Source organism: Sus scrofa, chromosome 7, assembly GCF_054392235.1.
Source record: "Sus scrofa isolate SSC_HxYL_T2T_F1_AM1 chromosome 7, Sscrofa_HxYL_maternal_Yorkshire_Landrace_v2.0, whole genome shotgun sequence".
In the NCBI taxonomy this organism is placed as follows: Eukaryota; Metazoa; Chordata; class Mammalia; order Artiodactyla; family Suidae; genus Sus; species Sus scrofa.
Genome location: NC_139389.1, coordinates 56,856,685 through 56,881,693, shown reverse-complemented (window position 1 = coordinate 56,881,693; position 25,009 = coordinate 56,856,685). Strand labels below are relative to the sequence as shown.

The window sequence follows — 25,009 nt, the reverse complement described above, 5'->3', positions numbered from 1 at the left end:
GGAGGTTCCCAGGCTAGGGGTCCAATTCAAGCTGTTGCTGCTGGCCTACGTCAGAGCCACAGCAATGCCAGATCCAAGCTGTGTCTGTGACCTACACCACAGCTCACGGCAATGCAGGATCCCCAACCCATGGAGCGGGGCCAGGGATCGAACCCGAAACATCATGGTTCCCAGTCAGATTCGTTAACCACTGAGCCATGACGGGAACTCCCAGGAAATGTCTTTATGACGGGACATAAGGATGGAGCAGAGAAAGACTGGGGTTGTGCTCTGACAATGACACAAGTCTGACCCCAAGGGAAGGAGAAAAGAAAGAAGATAGAATTGAAAAAGGTCCTAGAGTTCCGCATAGTCTCAGGAAGTTTCGGTGAAATCCCTGAGCCAAAGTTTGCTGACCAGGAGAAGTCAGTCATTGGCAGGAAGCAGCGGTGGGAGATGTAACCTTCACACAAATGCAGCAGCGGGTTTCAGAGCTTCCTAAGGGTGGCCCACAGTCAATTATGCTTTCTGTAGCAGGAAATCTGCCAGACTTATTCTACAGCCCTTGTTAAACCTCTGCTCCAATATGCCCCTTCCCTGCTCACTCCAGAAAAAAGAGCAAATCTCCTTCTACCATCCCTGTCATTGTCCCCACGTGATGCTTTTTTGATTGCACTTGACACTCACTAATTATATAACTACTTGCTTATTGTAAAAAGTAATCTTGCTGCTAAAAGATAAGCTTCACAGCACAGGAATTTCTATTTTGTTCACTGCTATATCCCCAGGCCATTGAATAGGGTCTGGCACTCAAAAAAAATTATTAAATGAATTAAGAGATGAATGAATGAATGAAAAAAATGAACGTTTCCTGATAGACACTGAAAAGCCCCCCCCCTTTTTGTCTTTTTAGGGTCGCACCCTGCGGCATATGGAAGTTCCCAGGCTAGGGGTGGAATCAGAGCTGCAGCTGCCAGCTTAGGCCACAGCCACAGACACACAGGATCCGAGCCACATCTGTGACGTATACCACAGCTTCTGGCAACGGTGGATCCTTAACCCACTATACGAGGCCAGGAATCGAACCTGCGTTCTCATGGATGCTGGTCAGATTCATTTCCACTGAGCCACAATGGGACCTACTGAAGGGCCACTTTCAGTTTGTGTAACCCCATGTTATGGACTGAGTGTTTGTATCCACCCAAAACTGATATACTAAAGCTCCAAAGCTGAAGAGTATCTGAAGGTGTGGTCATTGGGAGGTAATCAGGGTTCGATGAGGTCCTGAAGGAAGGTCCCTCGGGATGGGACTAGGGCCCTGATAAGAAGAGATGCCAGGGAGCTTGCTCATTCTCACCACACACACACACACACACACACACACACACATACACCAAGGAAAGGCCATGTGCACACACAGCAAGGAGGTGGTCCTCTGCCAGCCAGAAACAGAGTCCTCATGAGAAGCTGAATCCTCTAGCACCTTGATCTTGGATCTGGATCACAGCCACCCAGTCTCTGGTATCTTGTTACGGCAGCCCAAGATGACTAAGGCACCTCAAGCCCAATGTTTGGTCACGTGGTGGAGCACCAGTAAACTTCTCAGACCACTCTGAATCATGCTCTGAAACAAACATGCTTTGGTCTCCGTAACGCTGTGTGTCCACAGGAAATAGGGTTGCCTCGCCAGTGGCCGCTGCTAGTTGACGAGGAGACGGGAACGTGCATATTGTGGCTGGTCATGGCAGGTATTTATAAGGAAGGGAAGGGGGAAAATATTTTCGGGTCAAACCTCTTATATCCCATCCACATAAATTTCCTCTCAGAAAAATTCCTGTCTCATCCTGGACACGTTCATGCAACAGCGCCCTGGAAGACATGATGAGAGAGGAAAGTGGGCTGGCTCTGTGGTCTCATCAGCCCCTGAGCTCCTGGGGCAGTTTTCCCTATTTTGTTGCTATGGCAACGGAATCCAGCTACAGGTGCCCACCTGTCACCAACACCAGGGCCAGACTCCCGCTGCATCTGCACACGCCCATCAGAGCAGGGAAGGAGGAAGCAAACATGGAAAGGCCTTATGTGGCCTCAGGAAACTCCAGGTGGTGGTTAGGAAGCAAAGCCAGGCTGCAGATCTGTGGGCCATCCCTGCTGGACGCCCTGGGTACATGCACAAACCACAATGCTGCCCTCTCCTGGTGGCAGGGATGGCTGTGAATGCAAGAGGTACCATGACTTCCCTACCGGCAGGCACTGGTTTGTTCAAAATCCAAACAAGGGCATTCCCGTTGTGGCTCAGTGGCTGAAGAACCCGACTAGGATCCATGAGACCTCACTCAGTGGGTTAAGGACCCATTGTTGCCATGAGCTGCAGCGTAGGTCACAGACACAGCTTGGATTTGGTAGTGCTGTGGCTGTGGCATAGGCTGGCAGCTGCGGCTCTGATTCAAGCCCTAGCCTGGGAACCTCCCTATGTCATGGGTGTGGCAGTAAAAAGAAAAAAAAAATCCTAGCAAGACACTTCCTGCAGACTCGCCCACCACTGCCACCATCACCCCTGCTTCCACCAGACTCTCATGACTTGCCTTAGACCTGAGGCCCATCTCCCAGATCTGTTACCTGTTCCCATGTCTGCCTCCAAACCGAGGGAGGGAGTCAGGGCTCTGTCCATCTCCCCTGTCTGCTGGTCCATGTGACAAACCCCAGGACCCACTCTGGCCCCAGCAATGTGACATCTCCAACAAGCCAAAAGCCATATCAGGATGCATCACTCCCAGCTTACCAGATGCGGGCTCTGGGCTCCACTGTCACTCCCCACTGAGATCCTCGGTGGTCCTTCTCCTGCTCCCTTCCCATAGGGAGAGTGAGCCAGCTCCCTCACCGCATCCCCAGGCCACTGTCCTGGGCCAGGCCTCCTTCTGCTCCATCTGGACTCTTGCAGAGCCTCTTAACCCATCCCCCTGCTGCCACTTTTCCCTGCCTGCTGGGCCCTGAAGCAGCTCAGCCTCAGGGTCTCCCAACATCTCTCACAAACATGACTTCCAGCCCCTGGCCCCCAAATCTCTCCAACAAGGCTCATGGCTGGTTCCCTAGAGCAGATCAAGGGGAGGGGTCGGGGGAGGGAAGAAAGAGGCTAACCATCATGCCCCATTCTCCTCATTTTCCCATCTCTTCCATCACTGCTTACCCTCCCTCCTCCTCTAAGCCAACAAACCCCACACATATTAACACCAGCAAACAAATCCTTGGAGAACAAGGTAAACCCAATGCCAGTGGTAACCACATGGCAGCTCTGCCCCAGCTGGCCAATCTACTGTTATCTCAGTAGGTGGCATTATGGCATTTTTAGCAGTGAGACTACTTATGGCTACAAGTCACAGAAATCCAATACAGAACATTCCACACATTTGCTGTCTCACAGAAGAAGCCCAGAGGCAGGGCAATTCCAAGTAGGACTATTCAGTTCAACATTATGATGTACCAGGTGCTTTCCCTTCTTCCTTTCTGCCATCGGCAGCTTGAAATGGCTCAGCTCCCTCCTCCCATGCCAGGCCTTACATGCAGACCAACAACTAGTAGCATCAGGACAGGACTTCTTATCTCTGGCCTTTTCAGAGCAAAACAAACAAACAAACAAACAAACAAATCTTACCCAGAATTCCCCTGGCAGTCTTCCCCTCACATCTCATTGGCCAGAACTGTGTCCCACGCCAATCACTGACAAGGGGTATGGAATCACCATCACTGTGATTGTCTTAAAATAGAAAAGTCGTGCCTACAGGGAATAGCAAGGCCCTGTTCACCTACTACTGCACTAAACTGGGGTCTGTAAGCAGGGGGTAAAGGGGGTGGCTGTGGGGCTGCAATCGTCTGGTCTGCCTCTGTATTCCTATTTACTTGGCTCCAACCAGGTGTGGCCAGTCCCTCTCCAAGGACAGGCCAGGGTCCAGGTCTGGGAACAGAAGATGGGGTGGGGGAGAAAAGGACCAGTGACAAGCAGGACATTATTGCAATGGCTGAACCAAGAAATGATGAGTGCGGAATGATGAAATGATGGCCAAAGCAGAAAAGACGCATGCAAGAGAAATTTTAGCATTAGAATCAATGAGTCTCGGCAACTCCTGGGATGCGGAGGATGTGGGGAAAGGGAGTGAGAGACGACTTGGATGCTTTGAGGATGGTGGAGCCATTGGTGTTGATCTGGATGGACATATTTATCCCTTTGTAACTGAGAAAGGCAATGTGCATACATATAGGACTTGACAGTTTTCAAGGACTTTTCATGCTCACTGGTCTCACATGTTCCTCACAGCCACCCAGCAAGGCAGACAAAGTGGGACAGGTTATGGATTTCTATTTTATAGATACACTTGTTGGCATCATGGGCCTCAGGTCCCCAGAGTGACAGAATTAGGAACTGGGACAAAATATGGGCACCTGTACTGGGGGAGTCAGGCTGATTTGGAAGATATCTGGATTGCTGTATTCAGTCTTCGCCCAGATGGCACCTGCCTCCATATTCTGGCTTCAAAAGTTGAAATTTCTCTTTTCTCTGTCATTGATACCTGAGGTCCTTTTATTGGTCAGTTTCAAAGAAAATGACTTCCTGGTGCCATATTGACTTGACATTTCTAAAGCATAATAATGGGGAAATTTTGTTCTAATCTCAGAGTGGGGAAGGACTTTCTAAGTATAACAAACCCAGAAGCTGAGAAGGAAGGAGGGAGAGGCAGAGGGAAGGAGGAAGGGAGGTAGGGAGGTGAGAGCAGGGAAAGAAAGTCTAATAAATTGAACTCTGTAGATGTAAACGTTGCAAAAATCACCATAAACAAAATCTAAATGCAATCTAGGAAAAATAGAGTATTTCCATATCACAAAGGGCTAATTATCCTAATGGATAAAGAGCGCTACATATCAATCTGGAATAAAAGAGACCAGCAAACAAATAAAAAAGTGGACAAAGAATATAAACAGATTTCAGAAAAGAAACACAAATATTTCTGTCTTTTTTTTTTTTTTTTTTTTGTCTTTTTAGGGCTGCATCTGCAGCATATGGAAATTCTCAGACTAGGGGTCGAATCAGAGCTGCAGCTGCTGGTCACAGCCATAGCCACAGCAACATGGGATCCAAGCCACGTCTTTGACCTACACTGCAGCTCACAGCAACACTGGGTCCTTAACCCACTGAGCGAGGCCGGGGATTGAACTTGCATCCGCATGGATACTAGTCAGGATTTTATCACTGAGCCCCAATGGGAACTCTGAAACACAAATGTTTCTTGAGCCTGTGAAAATATACTTAACCTCAAATTAAAGGCACATGATAAAATTTTTCTCTTTTTATCAGACAGATGGTTTGTCAAGAAGCAAAAGGACTAATACTGTCTTGGGGAAGGTAAGAGAAACAGGGACTCCCCTAGATTGTTGAAAGAAGAACGAAATGGTGTGAAGGCTCTGGAAAAGAGGCACTGCTTATCTCCAGTATAAAGAAATATACCCTTTCACCCTAACATTTCACTTCTAGAAATTTCTCCTGAAGAAATACTTAATTTGTCCACATTACAAATGTACAAAGTCGTGTTATAATATTGTTTGTAAGAACAAAAGATGGAACCCATCCTAGAGGTCCATCCCTTGGAGGCTGGTTATGAGTGACACATCCACCTAAAAAAGGAAGAACTTTGATTGCAGAGATCCGGAATAATCTCCAAGACCCATTAATTGAAAAACAAGGTGCAAAAACCGCATATGTAGTAAAGTACCATTAATCCAAAATAAAAATCCATATGCAGTGGTATTTGCACATAGTTATGCAGAACTTCCCTTGAAGGATAAACAAGAAACTGGTAACATAGGTTGTCTCTGGGAAAGGAAACAGAGTAACTGGGGACAGGAAAGCAAGGGAAGACTTTTTACTTTAAGCTCTTACGGTTTTAAAATTTACCATATCCGTGTATTATCTATTAATACAATGGGTATAAAATAAAATTGGAATCAAAAAGGACACTGAAAGGATGAAAAGTTTAATTAGCACATACCAGTTTAGAGGGTTGAGAATGGGTATTCTGCTGGTTTTCTACACTGCATCACAAATGATCACCAATTTAGCAGCTTAAAACAGCACACATTTATTACCTTATAGCCCCATGGATCAGGAGTCCAGGCAGGGCTTAGGCGGGTCTTCTGCTCATGGTCTCACGAGGCTGCAATCAAGGTGTTAAGTGGACTGCATTCTCACCTGGAGGCCTGACTGGGGAAGAATCCAATTCCAAGTTCATTCTGGTTGTTGGCAGAATTCACTTCTTCACAGCTGTATGACTGGGTGCCCCAGCTTTTTGCTGGCTCTGGTCTTGAGGCCAAGATTCTAGAAGAGAGATTTTTAAAAACTAATCATGGAGAAAAGCATCACAGAACGAGGAGCTAAACCTCAAAGCAAATCTGCTCACATCGCTCCCCAGGATGGGTCCCTGTGCCCCCAGGAAGGTGCTCAACCTCCTCAGAACATGATTCCAGGACCGCTACCCTCAAAAGACCTCACATCACCAATACAGACTCATCCAGCTCAGAGTCTACACTCCAGCCAGTCCAACAATACTTGCTGCTCCCAGAGAAGATTCTTTGGTGTCCCTGTCTTGAGAGATGATGGCTCCCCTCCCAAGCTGTCCTCCTCCACTGTCCTCCACATCCTCTGGCTCACCTTCTCAGTTCAGTTCAGTTGTCAGCTCTTCTGTGAAGCCTCTATCAGCCCCCAAGGAGTTAGTCCCACCCTCCCCTCCAGATCTCTCCCAGCACTTGTAACAACGTAGTTTTCACCATTTTCTGGGTACCTGATATGGTGCCAGGCACTGGGCTAAGCCCTAAGCATGCATCAGCTCTAGCTTTCATTAAAATTCCTGCTAGAAAACATACTATTCACTTTTCAAACAAGAAATAAAGACTTAGAGACCCTTTCTGGACCAGGCTTCCACAGCTGGGGATAGATCTGGACTCAAATCGAGGACTCTTCTCTTCCCACGACTTAAGTACATTATATAGGAATTCCTCCCCATATAGCCCAGTTTTTCCTAATCGCTTCTAGACATTGGTCCTTTGTAAGAAACACATTTATAGTACAATCTAGTACTCACCTACAAATATGAAGGTTTGGGGAAACAATGTATATCCCCTTTCTACTTTCAGTGGTCTCTGATCTTTTCTGTTTTATTTCATTTTCTTAAATACTAGTCAGAATCCACTAAATGGATTTCTTAATCCTAGATTTTAAACACTGCTCTGAGTTGGCAGCTCCTGCATTCACAGACCTCGCACAGAGCCTAGCACATAATCTAGGCGTTCAATCAATTCCCAGCCTGAGTTCCACTGAGTCAGTGCTCTGAGCTGGCCTCAGGAAAAAACTGATCCGTGAAGCCAGTAGACGAGGGCCCAGGGGCCCATCAGCCCCTACGGTGGATCCAGTCCTCCCAGTGGAAGACAGCAGAAGCTCCTGGATGAAAAGCTGGAAGTTGCCCCCGCCCTGGAACGCACTGTCAGTCAGTAGGTGCCAGGCAGCAGTACTGTGCAAGGCTCCATGGCCCCCTGGCCAAAATCAGGGACCTGGTGTGGTAGTTGAACAGCCCAGGCCTGGGGACAGAGAGGAAGTGGCCAGGGAGTGGTCAGGGATGAGTGGCCTAGACCCAAACACCATTGGCGTCCTGTGCCTCCCCCATGGGTGGTGGCACTTACCAGTCAGGCAGTGACAGACAGGTGAGTTTCATCAGCCCTGAATTTTGCCTCTGACTAAACAAAGACTGAGCTAAGAAGCTGGATTCTAAATTTAGCACCAAACTCAGAAACGGGTGAACCGGCCCCCACCACCCGTATGGTACGGGGAACTATGAGGATGCAGCTGCATTTATCCCCTCCACCTGGGCTGTTCTAGTGCCCAGGATTCCACTGCTGACCCACCCAGGGCTGCTGGGGGCACGCACAGTGGTGGTGGTGGAGGGGGTTGGCCAGAGACAGTGCCTTCTAGATCCTCCTCTAAAAGGCTGCTGTTCTGCTGGTGGAAGGAGATGGGGGCAGGCAAAATCCTTCATGTTTTCAAGGGCTGACAGGTGCCCTCCCCCGTTAGCCCCATCACTGCCCTGACCCTTCAGCTTCCCTAGTGCCCCTACCCCAGGCCCTGAGCTAAGCCTGGTCCCCATTGGCCCTAAGTAGGGTGGGGCCTTCACCCCACCCCATCTCAGTCCTCTTGGACTGAGGGGAGGTCCAGGGGCTAAGCAATGAGGACTCCTCCCCCAACATCAAGCCCTAAAAGCTTCTCCTCCAAGGGAGAGCATTGCATGTGTGCACAGCTCTTGAACCACAGACTGTAACCCCAAGTCCTCGGATCATCTCCCTTAATTCTCACACACACACAAAAACCCTGTCAGGGAGATACTTTGATGAACCCATTTTGCAGGTTGGAAACCTGAGGCTTGCAGAGGTTCATTCACCTGCTGGACATTATACAGGTGGGTCAGCACAATACCAGACCCTCACTCTTAAGGGCTCCACACTACACCGCACACCTCTGTGCACTAGGGCCTCCCCTGAACCCCAGCCACTGGATCTGAAGCTGGAACTCTACTCAGCTGTCACTACCACTGACCTCCCATAGCCTGCAAGCTAGAACCTGGGTTAAGATGAGGCTGGAGAGCCAACTGTCAGAGTGCCCATGTGGGCCTGGCATGTTAACTAGCTTCTCTGAGGCTCACTTTCCCCAGCTGTAAAAGAGGGGTGGCTTTGTAATGTGTCACCGCCGCGGCTGGGCTGAACTACATTTCCCAGAATTCTCCTCCCTGTGTGTTTCTGGTTAGGATGGGCCACAGGAGACACGCCAGTGAGAGCTCTGGAGGCAAACGTGAAGCTGGCAGCCGTGGTATGTAGCATGTAGAGGTTGTTGTTTGCTCATCTGCCGGCTTACCTCTTTGGCGCGAGGCCTGAAACTCTTCCATCTTCCCCTGGTGCCCCCTTCAGCTTCTTCAACTTCTAGGCCAGGTCTACGTGTCCAGCAGCAGAAGAGCTGGCGGGCATCCTCTCTAGGACAGCCATCCCATCAAGGCTGAAGGCAGCAAGAACAGACATAGCTTTCAGCCCGTCCTGTTGTTTCTAGCTAGCGTCACCCCCCTCCTCCTGGCTTGCCTGGGACTTTTCCAATTTTAAAAAATAAAAATCTCACAGCTTGGGAACTACCTTGTTTCATTTTGTGCCTATGGGATCCGGCTGGTCCAGCATCAGATACAAATAAACAGCCTTACAGAGACTGACTAATCAGCCTCCATACAGCAAAGGTCAAACCCCTATAATTTGATAGGTAGATAAATAGATAGATAGACAGACAGACAGACAGATAGATAGATAGACAGACAGACAGATGACAGGTGGTAACTGTTTGCCTCCTAGAGCTGTGAGCATAAAAGGAGATATTCATAGGCCCAGGGCCTGGCACAGAGGACTCAGTCAATACATAGTAGATGCTGTCGTCAATTTTGTGTGTGTGTGTGTGTGTGTGTGTGTGTGTGTGTGTGTGTGTGTGTGTTTAGGGCCACACCCACAGCATATGGAGGTTCCCAGGCTAGGGATCAAATTGAAGCAGTAGCCACTGGCTGACGCCACAGCCACAGCAACACAGGATCCAAGCCGTATCTGCAACCTACACTGCAGCTCATGGCAACGCTGGATCCTTAACTCACTGAGTGAGGCCAGGGATTGAACCCGCGTTCTCATGGATGCTAGTTGGGTTTGTTAACCACTGAGCCATGATGGGAACGCCCTCTCTTATTTAACAGGGGTCACAAACTGCTGGTGTGTAAGATGGTGGTGGCAATACCGGCTCCTCTGATCCTCAGAATCACAAGTTGTTGGTAAAATGAAACCGGAGTGATGGTGGTTATCTTTGGTGGGGGTGTTGACTGGGAGGCGGCGTGAGGGAGCCTCCTGGGGTACTATGGTCCATGTTTTGATGGAGGTGATGGTCACATGGGAGAAGCTTCAGTGAGCTGTGCACAGGGGACGTGTACACTTTACCGCAGTGTGTTCTGATCAGATAAAAATTGACATTTTTTCAACTGCGATGGAAGAACCACAAGAGCTATCTAAGGCCCCTCTGCCATCAGTTTAGTGCATGACCTCATGTAACTTCTTTGGACCACAGTTACCACATCCATGGAATGGGCAGGCCTTGCTACAGGTCAGGGACCTGGTGTACATGGCAGCCTTGCCTCCATTCTCTAGATCATTGTTTCAAGACCAGCAAGCAAAAAAAGAGGCAGCTACAGAGGAGGCTTGCTAGGAATTGAGGTCTGGTTGAAAGGGCCGGTGCTCCCTTTATGGGTGCCAGATGCTTGCCTTTCCAGGCGCTGTCCTTAGGACAAGGGCAACTGCCGGTTTGTGTCTCTGCCAGAAATACCTATGAAAACATTTCAGAAAGGCTATAATGCTAGAGATGAGCAGAAGGAATTAGAACTGCGAGGGAAGGTGCATGCCCAGGACTGGCCTTATCACCTGGGAGAAGAAAGGATGAAAAGGCCCATGATTTGTAGACTCACTATGTGCTGGGCTGAGCACAAAGTACTTCACAGGCACCATCTCCTTTTACCCAACAGTGAGATAATGCACAATCATGAAAAGTGAGATGCATGTAGGAACTGGGAAAGATTGTGTACTTCTTTACACATAGGCATTTTCTCATTTTTTACCATATCCAGCAAAAATACTATAGAAATTTAAAAGTGGAAAATGTATGATTGGCAAAGAAGCTATTTTTCTTGAAGGAGTGACTGTGCTCTGAATTCAGGAATCAGCCGAGCAGAATCCTGAACAGTCCTAAATTAACTCAAAGTTAGGCAGTTAGTGCACCTGCTGTATCACGTAGGGCCTGTGATTGTCCCTGTTGCCACGTGCTTGATTTCAACTTTGATTAACAGAAAACAGGCTTGGTTGGAGGCAGAGAGACCAGTCGGGAGGCTACTGCAATGGGAAAAAGCAAAAGCGCTATTAGACCCTGTTGCCATAGCGACAGCACAGCAAAGCGATTTTGCTGTTAACTCCTGAGAGAAAAGGTAGGACAGAAATTAATGTAAAGTTATAGTACAATTTGGATTGTGGGTATTTAACCTCCTTCCCCTCACACTCCTAAGAGGACACTCAGCATGTTTCCAGCCCTCTGAAACTATGCCCTCCTCTCTCTCTCTGTCCAGAAAGTATCTGACCGAATGAGAATACAGTATTTGGGGATGATCCCTAGATCTGCGCTTTCCAACCGTGTTAAAACCCCCCCGGGGACTTTGTTAAAATGCCGAGTCTGATTCAAAGGCAGGTCTGGGATGAGGTCCAAGATGTTGCATTTCTATCAAGCTCCCAGATGATGCCGAAACTGCCTGTCCACGGACCACACTTTGAGTAGTATCCGCCCCGGCCTAGACCCTTAAATCCTTGTAAAGGAAGAAACTGGAACATGCATGTCCTGTCCCCTGCTGTCTCCTCTGGGTCTAGCATGGTACCTGGTACAGAGGTGGGGAGGGGAAGGAGCAAGAGGCTCAATGCCTGTTATCTGAATGAATAGATGGACGAGTAGGTGAATACTGGATTCATTCACATGTTTATACTGGCCATCTTAATAAAAAAGTATTCCATACCCATAGTAAAATGTTAAAACATTATGAAAGAGCAAAGCTTCCTTCATGTCTGAGCTTCCGGTCACCTATTAATAGGGTTTTACTTATTTATTTTATCCTTCCAGAAAATACAGTGTATATATGTGTGTGTGTGCGTGTGTGTATAAAGATAAAGATATATCTTGTGTATACACACACACATACAAATATATATATCTTCTTGGCACAAATGGGAGCATACTCTGGGAACTGCTCAATCCCTTGTGGGTTTTTTCTTTTAAAGTATATACTGAGATTGTTCCTTGTCTGCACATGTGTATCTACTTTATTCTTTTAAACAGCCATGGAGTATTCTATTCAAAATATATTTAGTCTCTGCCCCTATGCTGTCTATTTCTGACTTTACAAGCCTTATGCCATCTCAAACTATGCTACAATAAAACACTTTTTATGGCTGCACCTGCAGCATATAGAAGTTCCCAGGCTAGGGGTCAAATCAGAGCTGCAGCTGCTAGCCTGCACCACAGCCACAGCAATGCTGGATCTGAGCCATGGCTGCGACCTATATCACAGCTCACAGCAACACTGGCTCCTTAACCCACTGAGCGAGGCCAGGAATCAAACCCATGTCCTGATGGATACTAGTCGGGTTCGTTAACCTCTGAGCCACAAAGGGAACTCCAATAAACACTTTTGTACATATGCACTTTTGTGCATATGTGTACATGAAATTTATCTGTTGGATAAATTCCTGGATGTGGAATAGTGATGTCAAAGGGGGTGTATTTTTTATGATGTTAGACAATATTTAATTGCCCACACAAATTTTGCACTCTCACCAATATTTTATAACAATGTCTAATTCTCTACACTTTGAAATATTATCCACTATTTAACCTTATCAATCTAAATGAAAAAAAAAAGTCTTAGAAATCTATACATAGAACTTCCATATGACCCTGCAATCCCACTCTTGGGCATCTATCTGGACAAAACTCTACTTAAAAGAGACACATGCGGAGTTCCCATCGTGGCGCAGTGGTTAATGAATCCAACTAGGAACCATGAGGTTGCGGGTTCGGTCCCTGCCCTTGCTCAGTGGGTTAACCATCCGGCGTTGCCGTGAGCTGTGGTGTAGGTTGCAGACTCGGCTCGGATCCCGCGTTGCTGTGGCTCTGGTGTGGGCCGGTGGCTACAGCTCCGATTCGACCCCTGGCCTGGGAACCTCCATATGCCGCGGGAGCGGCCCAAGACATAGCAAAAAGACAAAAAAAAAAAAAAAAAAAAAAAAAAAAAGAGACACATGCACCCGCATGTTCATTGCAGCACTATTCACAATAGCCAGGACATGGAAACAACCTAAATGTCCATCGACAGATGATTGGATTCGGAAGATGTGGTATATATACACAATGGAATACTACTCAGCCATAAAAAAGAATGACATAATGCCATTTGCAGCAACATGGATGGAACTAGAGAATCTCATCCTGAGTGAAATGAGCCAGAAAGACAAAGACAAATACCATATGATATCACTTATAACTGGAATCTAATATCCAGCACAAATGAACATCTCCTCAGAAAAGAAAATCATGGACTTGGAGAAGAGACTTGTGGTTGCCTGATGGGAGGGGGAGGGAGTGGGAGGGATCGGGAGCTTGGGCTTATCAGACACAACTTAGAATAGATTTACAAGGAGATCCTGCTGAATAGCATTGAGAACTATGTCTAGATACTCATGTTGCAACAGAAGAAAGGGTGGGGGAAAAACTGTAGTTGTAATGTATACATGTAAGGATAACCTGACCCCCTTGCTGTACAGTGGGAAAAAAAAAAAAAAAAAGTCTACAGCCATACCACCATGAACACACCCGATCTCATCACATTTTCACTAAATTTGAATGAGATTGTCCGCCTTTTCACATTTCTATGCCATTATATTAACTAGTAAAGTGTTATTTTATTTAGGGAAGTTATCGATTTTTGTATATTGATTTGGGAACCAGCAGGCTCACTGAATTCTCTTACTGTTTCTAATGGCTTTTTTCAGTTGATTCCTTGGGCTTTCCCAGTACATGATCGTAGCACTTGGAAATAATAATTTTGTCTCTTCCTATGCAATTTTTATACTCACTTCTTTTCTTATTGACTAGGACTCTAGAAAAACTATTAGAAAACACTGGTGAAAGCAGAGATCCTTATCTTACTCCTGACGTTTAATCATGTTAATGGGTTTCCATCCTCAAGAACAATGCTGACTTTTGGCTTGAGATGTAGTTTTGTTGTATCAAGGAAATATCTGTATTGTTAAGAGTTTCCTCAATTCCTATTTCATTAAACCTCTTTTAAATATCAAGAATGATAATAAATGAAGTACAAGAAAAACATTACCTAGTATTGAAACATTTTTAACTCCTAGAGTAAACCACTTGTTCATGCTTCTGTCTTTCTTTTAATGTGCTATTAAAGGAAATGTCTTTCTTTTCATTGTTTCCATTTACTATTATGCTATTAGGATTTCATATGGCTCTTCATAAGTGAAGTTCATCTCTATTACTCTTTTTTTATGCTTCTTCGGATTTGAAATCTATACCATGCTGGTTTAAAGCAAAATCTGTAATGCTTCTTTTGTGGTCCTCAAAACTTGTTTAAAAGACCTTGTATCTAAAATTTGGAACAGGAGTTCCCGTTGTGGCATAATGGAAATGAATCCAACTAGTAGCCATGAGGATGCAGGTTCAATTCCTGGCTTTGCTCAGGGAGTGGGTGGGGGATCTCGCATTGCCGTGAGCTGTGGTGTAGGTCACAGATGTGGCTCGGATCCAGCGTGGCTGTGGCTGTAGGGCAGGCCAGCAGCTGTAGCTCCAATTCCACCCCTAGCCTGGGAACTTCCATATGCCATGGATGCAGCCTTAAAAAGCAAAATTAATTAATTAATCAATCAATCAATTAATTAAAATATGGAACAGATGATCCTATCTAAAAACAACAAACAAACAAAAAGCAGAAACAGATCATGGCCAAGAAGAGCAGGCTTGGGATTCCCAGGGCCGGGGGGTGCAGGGAGGGGAGGGAGTAGGATGGATGGGCATTTCGGGGGTTTGAAGGATACAAACTGTTACATTTGGAATGGATGGGCAATGGGATCCTACTGCACAGCACAGGGAACTGTGTGTGATTGGGTCACTTTGTTGTACAACAGAACTTGTAATTCTACTAAAACATTGTAAATCTACTATACTTTAATAATAATAAAATAACAAAATAAAATAAATAAAAAATAAAAATAAAACCTTCTGTGTATATACAACAAAGAAAACATTTTAAAAAAGAGAAAAAGACCTGTGAAGTCGTAAATGCCCAGCAATGGGGGACGATTAAATGTCTTTGCCTGGAATGTTATGAGGCTGTTTAACTGTCTCAGCTGGGCAGACTGGGGACCGAATAGCTCTCTGGCAAGTTTCACGCTTCATTCCTCGCCAATCCATTGGTTGACTTCAGTTCTATCTATAATACAATCAATTTTGGAAATGTACACTTTCCTAAAAGGTAATCCGGCTTTTTTCATATTTATTTACATAAAGACAAGAAAAGCATTTTTAAAAAACTTACCCAATTTCCTCTGTACCTATGATTATTTTTCCATTCTCATTTCTAATTTTGTGTATTTGTGCTTTCTCCCTTTTTGTCTTTCTCCCTTTTAGTAACTTAATCTATTTCATCCTGTGTATGTTTTTATCAACTTACCTAGCTCTTGGATTTATGTTCTAGTGTCCTATTTTTTGATCCAGTTATTTTTTTCACTTTTATAAATCTTTCATTTCTTTTCCTTGCATTTTTGATTATTTTTCCAACTTCTTGGGTTGTAATAATTAGCTAATTTTCACCCCTTCATGCTTAGTAATGTAGGACTCTGAAAACAGCTTAAGTTGTTGTCCACTATAGCATGTATCGGCTATTTAAATCTGAATTCATTAAAATGAAATAAAACTGAAAATTCAGTCCCCCAGAGCATTAGGGACATTTTAATGATTCAATAGCGGTGTTCCTACTGTGGTGCATCAGAAACACATTCGACTAGGAACCATGAGGTTGCAGGTTCAATCCCTGGCCTCGCTTAGTGGGTTAAGAATCTGGTGTTGTCGGAGTTCCTGTCGTGGCGCAGTGGTTAACGAATCCGACTAGGAACCATGAGGTTGTGGGTTCGATCCCTGCCCTTGCTCAGTGGGTTAAGGATCCAGCGTTGCCGTGAGCTGTGGTTTAGGTCGCAGACGCGGCTCGGATCCCTCATTGCTGTGGCTCTGGTGTAGGCCGGTGGCTACAGCTCCAATTCGACCCCTAGCCTGGGAACCTCCATATGCCTGGGAACCTCCATATGCCGCAGGAGTGGCCCAAGAAGTGGCAAAAAGACAAAAAAAAAAAGAACAAGAAGAAGAAGAAGAATCTGGTGTTGTCATGAGCTGTGGTGTAGGTCTGTAGGTCTCAGACACGGCTCGGATCCTGCGTTGCTGTGGCTGTGGCGTAGGCCGGTAGCGGTAGCTCTGATTAGACCCCTAGCCTGGGAACCTCCATATGCCGTGGGTGCAGCACTAAAAAGAAAAAAAAAAAAGAAAAAGAAAAAGAAAAGGAAAAAGAGATTGAATAGCCACACATGGCCAGTGGCTACTGTATCGGACATCCCAGATGTAGAACATTTCTTTCCATTGGACACCGACGCTAGAGAATAGTGTACATAATAGTTATACAGGTTCAAATGCCTCCAGTTACAAGTAATAAAAACCCAACTCAAACTCATTTAAAGCCCTAAAGAGAAAACATGAGCTTGGTACCTGTGATGCCCTGGAGTACAGGTGGCTTCAACAGAGCTGGATTTACTGCTTTGTTTCTCCCCATTTTTGATCCTCCTTGTCCTGGCTTTCTCAGATCATATTATCAGGGTTCTTTTGCCCTCTCCTTCTTCCAGCTCTCTTTCCCTCTGTTTGGCTTTTGTCTGCTCATCTTATTAACCAGGTAGCAACCGATGTAGTGTAACAGTTACAGCCTCAAGCTACAAAGTCAGACTTCCTAAATGTGAACCCTTGTCCTACCATAAATATAAGGGATCCACGACGTTATCTCTCTATGGCTCAATTTCCTCATTTCTAAAATGAGGACATAATAAAACCTAACTCACAGAGTTGTTGCATAGAGTAAATGAGAAAGCATTTACAGCACTTAGAACAGCACCTGGTACACAGTAAGTACTCAAGAAATAGTAGCTGTTATACAAATGACTCATGTTCTCTCCATGTGGCAGGCTATTTGGCCACTGGCAGCTGCAGGCTCAAGTTATCCAAGCCTTGCAGAAAAGACAGTCGGAGTTCCTGTCGTGGCTCAGCAGTAATGAACCTGACTAGTATCCAAGGATGCAGGTTCGGTCCCTGGCCTCGCTCAGTGGGTTAAGGATCCAGCTTTGCCATAAGCTGTGGTGTAGGCTGCAGTCGTGGCTCAGATCCTGCATTGCTGTGGCTGTAGTGTAGGTCAGCAGCTATAGCTCCAATTCGACCCCTAGCCTGGGAACTTCCATATGCTGCATGTGCTGCCCTAAAAAGCAAAAAAAGAAAAGAGTCTTTTCTCCACTAGCTGAAAAACCTCAGCTAGGACTATGGTAGCCCAATTTGGGTCAAGTGCTCATCTTTAAAACAATCGCTATGGCCCAGAGCAATGGCTGCTCTCGATTGTTACAGACCTAGGTCATGTGCACCCCCCACCCCGTTCTGCAGCCAAAATCATATTAGTTACCATAATTAATCACACCAAAATAATAGTTTGAGGCAGAGACAGTTTTCCAAAGAAAAAGCGGGTTATTTTTATCAGAGAAAGGATGTGGAAAACTATGCTGTGTAGTCAGAAACTCAAGCAGAGTCTCCTACAACTCACCCCTTAAATGCCTAATATGTGTGCTCACACACATGTACACATATGCACACATTTCTTCCCATGAATATAAATTTTAAATGTTCGCCTAACACTATTCAACCCTCCTACATACATCAAATATATACAAACACATGTGCATTTCTCTCAGTCAGATCTGGATGTGACTCCTGACGGTCACACACCTATGATTAAATGATACATTTAACCACCCCTAAATACACTCAGTATACAATGGTGGAGGAAGAATAGCATGCGCATGCATGCGCGCACACACACACACACACACACTCCTACCTGTTGAGAACAGGGAAAAGAGGAAAACAAGAAGCAGAGTCTCTAATCAATAGTGTAAAGCCACATCCTCTACACAAGGATTACAGATGTTCCATTGTCTAGCCATGGGGCAAATTTCTTGGTGTCACTACAGATGCCCCAAATTTTGCCTATTGAGAAAATTTCCCTTGTCCATTATTCTCCATGACACCAGGGGATGGGAAAGGACTTTCCTTCTATACTACTCTAAAAGCCTATTTCCTGTTGATAACTATGGGGTCCTGGGAGTTTTCTTTGGGTTTGAGCAATCACAGACCCACTTTGCCAGTTTGGGGCTATTACATCACACAAACATCTTTAAAAATGTAATCTTCTGCCAGAAAAAAAAAAATTGTTTTCTGATGTCTCCTTTGAGCTGGACTTTCCACAAGAGAAATCCTGCCAAGTTAAGGTCTTTGAATCTGAACCCCTCTAGTGTCATTTCTCTCACTTAAAAAAAAAAAAAATCCTTCCAGAAAATTTGGACTGAACCGACTTTTGGTAAACAGACTTTTGGTGGATTCTTATGTTGAATCTGAATTTCTTCTGAAATGTTTACAGAACAACCTGATTTAAGCATACTTGAAAATAACACAATGAAAACATTTTTCTAAGATAACCAAACCTTAGTTCCCCTCAGAATCACATGGAAGCAGAAAAACCCACCCACTGTCCAGGAGTTCAATGAAGAATAAAGATCTTCTTTTTGTACCATAGAAGATGACTGAGAGGCACAGTCTTAAGTATATTGTCAGCCATTTCTGCCATAATAATTCAAAGTTAGCTAGCACTCTGTTTGAAAACCATAAAATGTCAACATACTAAACTTTGGGGCACAGTCTCTAACACTGGACTTCTAACTGCATTCCTGTCTGTAGGAGACCAGTTTCCCAGGCCCCTTCGTCATATCTGAGTGTTTGTACAAAACAAATAAGTTCCTAAGTACATACATTAACCATGCTTCTGTTGGATGGATATACTCTCCTCTGACCGGGCAGTCTGGCCACTATCTGATTCTTTTGATCAGCACAGACAACTGTATTGATCAGGGTTCCTAGATGCAAGCAACAGAGACCTGCGTAGCTGATTAAACAGCAAAGGACTTCATTAAAGGCGAGGGCTTTGCTCTCTGAATTGCTGGGAAATCTTAGCCTGGAGTCTAAGATTCCTAGATCAATGACAAAAACCACACCACAAAACTGTCCTGTGGATGAACATACCCCCACTGCTGCCACCTCCACTGCCCCACTGTGGACACTCCACCTCACAGTCACCCCACCTCTGAAAGTCAGATGCCTGCAAAACGGATTCTTACCCAAGAGTCTCTCCTTCACCTTTCTCCTTTTCAAATGAAAGCCTCAAGCCAGTGAGTCTGATGAGTAGATATAAGGTCATGCGTCTGTGTTGAACACCAAGCAAGCCAGGGAAATAAGTTTTCAAGGTTCTTCTTTAGGAAAGAAGATGGGACTTATAAGGCTGGACATTCTCTGAATGTAGCAACATGGCTCAAAAGGCTGTAAGCACCCATGGAATGTGGTCAATGACCACTATGATCCTCAAACTACATTTTTAGCCAAGAAATCCGCATCTGGAAATCTAATCATATAACTGCCAAAATTCCATATTTTTAGACTACAGACTATCCCATGGATAAATGCAACTGAGACTGAGAAATCTCTCTTCCTTCCTCCCCCAAATCTTATTAAGTTGGCTCTAAATAAACCACTGTTGAATGAACGCCATGATGAACAAGCTTGGTTTAGAAGACAGTAACGAGATATCTCTTTCAGGCAGAGAATTTGAGACTTTCTTGGCATTCAGGCCTCCTGTTTATGCCTAGTATACCAGATTGGTTATTCTTAATGAGACTGGTCACCTGATTTCAGATTGCCCTGTTTTGGTTAGATGGGGTCCCTTAAAGGCTGCGCCTTTTTGCCTTTTTCCCCCTTCTGAATATCAGGAGCTGCAGTTACATCTCAGTGTTGATTCCAGGGCTGCCTTTTCTTTAGCATCTGGACAAATCTTTCAATGCATTCACCAAGACGGTGACAGGTGACAGATCAAGACTTTTCTTAGAGTCCCTCCTTGGGAGTCACGATCACCATGGAAGCTGCTCTAAGAGGGAACATCGTCTTCTATCCCATTCCACTCCTGACTAGCAGCACCTCCGTGGAAAGTAGATTAAGTTGTGGTGGATAATAAAGAACATTTGTCAATCCTCCTACAGAGATAGGATTCAATATGAAAGAACGATGTTATTTGAAAAAGAGTGGGTCTTCATTTGCATACCATGATCCCTAAAGGCTCTTCTGGAGCATCCCTATCCAAATTTGATATGTAGGTTGAAACAGAACAGACCAGATTCTAATTTCTACCTCCCCCTACCTCAACATCACCAGCATAGGACGAGAATGAACTAAGTCGATTTGATCATGTATATTGGTGGCCTGAACCACACAAATCTATTCATTTATTTTTCTTTTGTCCTGAAATTAATGTTTAAACACACAGACAATAAAAGCAGCCATCTCCTGCCTTTTTCTTCTTGCCATTTCCATATTTTTAGCTGATCTGGCCCTTACTTCCATATCATGATATAATAGGCTTCCACTACTCAATTTATCAATTCACAGCATGGTTGAGGTTTTGCTCTATTAGATGACAGTGTAGCTGTCTAAAACCTCTGCCTTCTCTCTGCCATTCTCCAAGGTCCTAACATAGTCATAGCACTAGTTACAGTTCTTCTTTTGGATACTTTTGTCAATATGAGCAATAAACTAACACTGTATTTCCTGTTCCATCAAGTTCTTCCCCTTTTCAAGAAGAGAAGCTCAGTAATCCTTGGTTCCCTTTTGCTGTTTTCCTTTTCCTCTGTATTTCTATTTTTTCCAGCGGTGCTTTTACCTTTGCATTTTAACACTAATAGCATGCACATTCTGTTCTGTAACAAAAAGTAAGTTGTCTTTGCCTTGTCCATAGGCTGCAACTAAATGCTTAAGTTCAATAAGCAGTGTTTATATGCTTAGGGTTCTGGGACAGTCATTCACTATGGAGTGAGGATTCTACCCACTCTTTCACAGGTATTTGCTTCTCCTAAAGTTTATATGTTTACATTCTGCTCTATGTTCTATTACCAATTTTTCCATTTTTTCCACACACTCAATAATATCACCTAGGCAATCAGGTCCCCCTTTTCTCCAAAGACCTCTCTCTCTCTCAGAGCACTCTGCCCAACAATCCTCTGGCTTTTTCTTCACTGATTTTCTGGATTGATTTCTCACTTTCCTGGATCCCAGTTCTTTGCTATCTTTGGTTAACTCTTTGGCTTTGGTGCAGCACATTCTAAAATAGTCTTCCCCCCAAAAAAGTGGATGTAGAAGCTAACATCTCAGGGCCCCTGATTGTCTGAAAAGCTCTTAATCATACCCTCTAATCTCAGTTTGGCTGGGTATAGAATTTTAGGTTAAAATGTCTTCCTCCAACCAAAACAGGAAATCACACAGGCTGACTGCAGAGATGTGAGACTCCAGCTGTCTTCTACTAAGCCAGACATTAAAAAGACTTCCAAAAATGTTATTTTTCATTAAAATGTTATTTATGTTAACATATAATGGGTTTATTACTTTTAAATGGATCAATGCTTTAAAAAAAAACTTTTTAGGAGTTCTCTGGTGGCTCAGAAATTTAAGGATACGGCATTGTCGCTGCAGCAGCTTGGGTCACTGCTGTGATGCGGTTTCAATCCCTGGCCCAGGAATTTCCATATGCCATGGGTGTGGCAAAAAAACCTCCCTTTTTGAATAATAATTTTTCTTCAAAACTTGGAAGACATTGTCCTATTTGTCCGGAATCCAGTGCTGCAGGTGAGAAAGCCCTGCTAACCCAACTCTTGTCCTCTTGAGATAATGGGTGTTATTTCTGGAGACTTTTAAGCTCTTCTTAGTGGCCTGACATGACACAACAGTATGGTGAGGTAGTAGTGGTCCATCTTTCCTTGGTCTTGCTCACTTGGTGTGGCCTCCTAAACAAAATATCTGTGTCATCAGCTCAGGAAAATAATCCTGTTATTTTTTATTATTTTCTTCCCTTTGTTTTCCCTGTTCTAGCTTCCTAGAATTCCTTAATCAGATGTTGACCCTCCTCGACTGATTCTCTTTTCCTCCTCTTTGTCTTTTTATTCAACTTCATGTTTATCTTCCATCTCTTCTTTTGAACTTTCTTTTGGTGACAGCATTCTTAATCTCTAAGGGCTTTATTTTTCCCTAGCCATTACTTTTTCATGGCATCCTGTTCTTGGTTAATGAATACATCTTCTAGAGTCTCTGGGGAGATGAATTCAAGGTATGGTTTTTTTAAGTTCCCTTGTGTTCCCCCAAGTTAAGCCATTTGTGCAGGGTCATTTTCTCCAATTATTTGGTTTCTGTCTTTCATGCATCAAGATCTCTTCAAATGCTTGATGGTTCTAGTTTTTCCTTCATATACAAAAATGAAACAATAAGAAAGCTGAGAGAAAGAGAGAGTTCTATGCCTTCTTCTGGCCTTGTTAGCTTAGGGTAACAAGCAGAGAACCAGTTGGTGATCTACAAGGGTGACTCCTACATACCAGATGGGATGTTCTTGGCTCAGTGCCACTCAATTTCTTTACAGAGAGCCCTCTGCAGTATTTCTTTTCCCCTGAAGAACAGTCTCCTGGATGAGTGCATGCAATCTGGAGGAACAGGAAATGGGAGATCACTTCCTACAAGTAAAGATGTTCACTCACTGAAGCCTAGCCTCCTGTCACAGCTCCCACCCCACCCCCAAGCCCTCCAATGCTCCCCATGAGCTTGGGGTTAGCGCCTACAGCTCTAAAAGGACATTATTCCAGGAGGTGGCGCTCTTAACAGATGACTGTCTTCTTCATACAGATTGTCTCTGCTCCATTAAAAACCAGAGGGGGTTCCTACTGCTTTCCCTCTGTTGCAAAAACTCAAATATCCCAGCTTACCCCTCGCCTCCTCAGAGCAGTTCCTCGGAGCTTCTTGAGATGCTGTCTCCCGGGCGTAAGTCCTACTTTCACCCCAAATAAAACGTAACTCTCAAAAAAAAAAAAAAAAAAAGGGATCGGGAGCTTGGGGTTATCAGATACAACTTAGAATAGATTTACAAGGAGATCCTGCAGAGTAGCATTAAGAACTATGTCTAGATACTCATATTGTTATAGAACAAAGGGTGGGGGAAAAATGTATACTCCCCATCTGTACAGCGGGGAAAAAAAAAAAAAAAAAAAAAATCTTCAGGAGTTCCCGTCGTGGCGCAGTGGTTAACGAATCCGACTAGGAACCATGAGGTTGCGGGTTCGGTCCCTGCCCTTGCTCAGTGGGTTAACGATCTGGCATTGCCATGAGCTGTGGTGTAGGTTGCAGACGCAGCTCGGATCCCGCGTTGCTGTGGCTCTGGCGTAGGCCGGTGGCTACAGCTCCGATTCAACCCCTAGCCTGGGAACCTCCATATGCCGCGGGAGCAGCCCAAGAAATAGCAGCAACAACAACAACAACAAAAAGACAAAAAAAAAAATCTTCAATCACTAGCAGAAAAAAAAAATTAAAAAAAAAAACAAACCCAAAATCTCAGAGTTCCCACTGTAGCTCAATGGGTTAAGAACTTAACTAGTTTCCATGAGGATGTGGGTTTGATTCCTGGCCTTGCTCAGTGGGTTAAGGAAGCAGGATTGCCATGAAGTGTGGTGTAAGTCGCAGACACAGCTTCAATCCCGTGTTGCAGTGGCTGTGGTGTAGGCTAGCAGCATTGGACCCCTAGCCTGGGAACTTCCGTATGACGCAGGTGTGGCCCTAAAAAAAAAAAAAAAGCAAAGTCTCTACTTAAAGTAGCTTCTGTTGACAGTATAATGACTCTTATCAAAAAGATTCTATTCTGCCCCCTCTCCATATTATTTTCTTCTCTTTATCCTGTACCTCCTCCTCCTCGCCCTCCTCCTCATTCTTCTTTCTGCTCCAGCCTATAAGCTGGCCAAGAGCAGCCGCTGGCACTTGCTTCATTCCTTCTCAGGCCTTCAGAGATTGTTAAAAATAATAAACTCCCAGCTATTGCTGATCGTGGCACTTGCGTGTTCACAATCCATCAGGTGGCATCTTTTCACACTGCAACAGCTTCATCATAATTACCAAAACCAAGGATTTTATTATACATTGAGTGTGCTCCTGCCATATGGTTTTGAAAGACAAGTCATTTCTCAGAAGAAAGACTACTTTAGGAAATGTGAATGTTTAAAATTCCCCCACAGCATTATAGCTTTTTGAAGTTCTTTTGCTTCCTAATACAAGCTTCTGGCAACTTCTCCTGCTTGAGGATGCATTTGGAATGCAATTCTTTCTGTTCAAAACATCTCAACCCCACTCCCCCCAGTCTTTGGGCAGGCCTGAACTTTGGGTCTAGGCCAGGCTCTGACATCAGCCTGAGGCACATAGCCCTGCTTCAGGAATCTTCTTGTCACCCCTTCTCTGCCTTTTGTCTAAATGCCAACAGCTCGGGGCAGCTCAGTTCTCAATTCGACTGTTGGGTAAAAGCCTCATTGGCTTGAGTTCCTGGTTCCATAATGTCACAAGTCATCATGTTTCCCAAAGCTTGAGAAAAGATGTTCCCACCAGGAGATACTTGAAAAGTGGGAAACTTAGGAAAACTGAAACACGAGACTACATTAGGCTAGATTTTTTTCCCCAGAATTTAAGGTAGTTCTATTCAGTGCTTGGAAAAGTCAGAATAGACCAAGAGCTCAATGTAAAAAGACTCCACCTAAAACATCTGAGGGTCTAGGAAGCCAGGCAGTAAGTCAAGCTCAGAAATACAAAAGTCTCTTTCAAAGCTTTGAGAGGATGGTGCTAAATGGTAACCACAGAAATAAACAGACCCGTGTGCTAGCCTCCCTTGCTGAGGGCCTACTATGTGCCAAGCTCTTTGCAGGCTGAGGGTTCAGGAATAAACAGGCAGATGAGGTCATTGCTCTTAAAGATTTTGTATTCTAATAGGGAGAGGTTAAGAAAATGAAAGAAGAGAAGAAAAATGTCAGCTGCTGATAAAAGAGTTTTCTGCCTGGACTTAACGCTCACTCTTTCCTAGGCGGTGACAGCAGGTGGTTATAGGTAAACTGAACACAGGTTTTCTGA

The 25,009-nt window shown here is 44.7% G+C and overlaps 1 long non-coding RNA gene across 1 annotated transcript in view; it reads right to left on the bottom strand.

Moving 5' to 3' along the window:
• The window catches only part of LOC106507693 (uncharacterized), a 105,170-nt gene that overhangs the window by 41,270 nt on the left and 38,891 nt on the right, over nucleotides 1-25,009 (bottom strand). Inside the window, exons 2-3 of the long non-coding RNA XR_014810302.1 lie at nucleotides 8,921-9,058; nucleotides 6,215-6,340 (exon numbers count right to left, since the gene is read on the bottom strand). This is a non-coding gene — a long non-coding RNA (uncharacterized LOC106507693). The remainder of the gene's footprint in view (nucleotides 1-6,214; nucleotides 6,341-8,920; nucleotides 9,059-25,009) is intronic.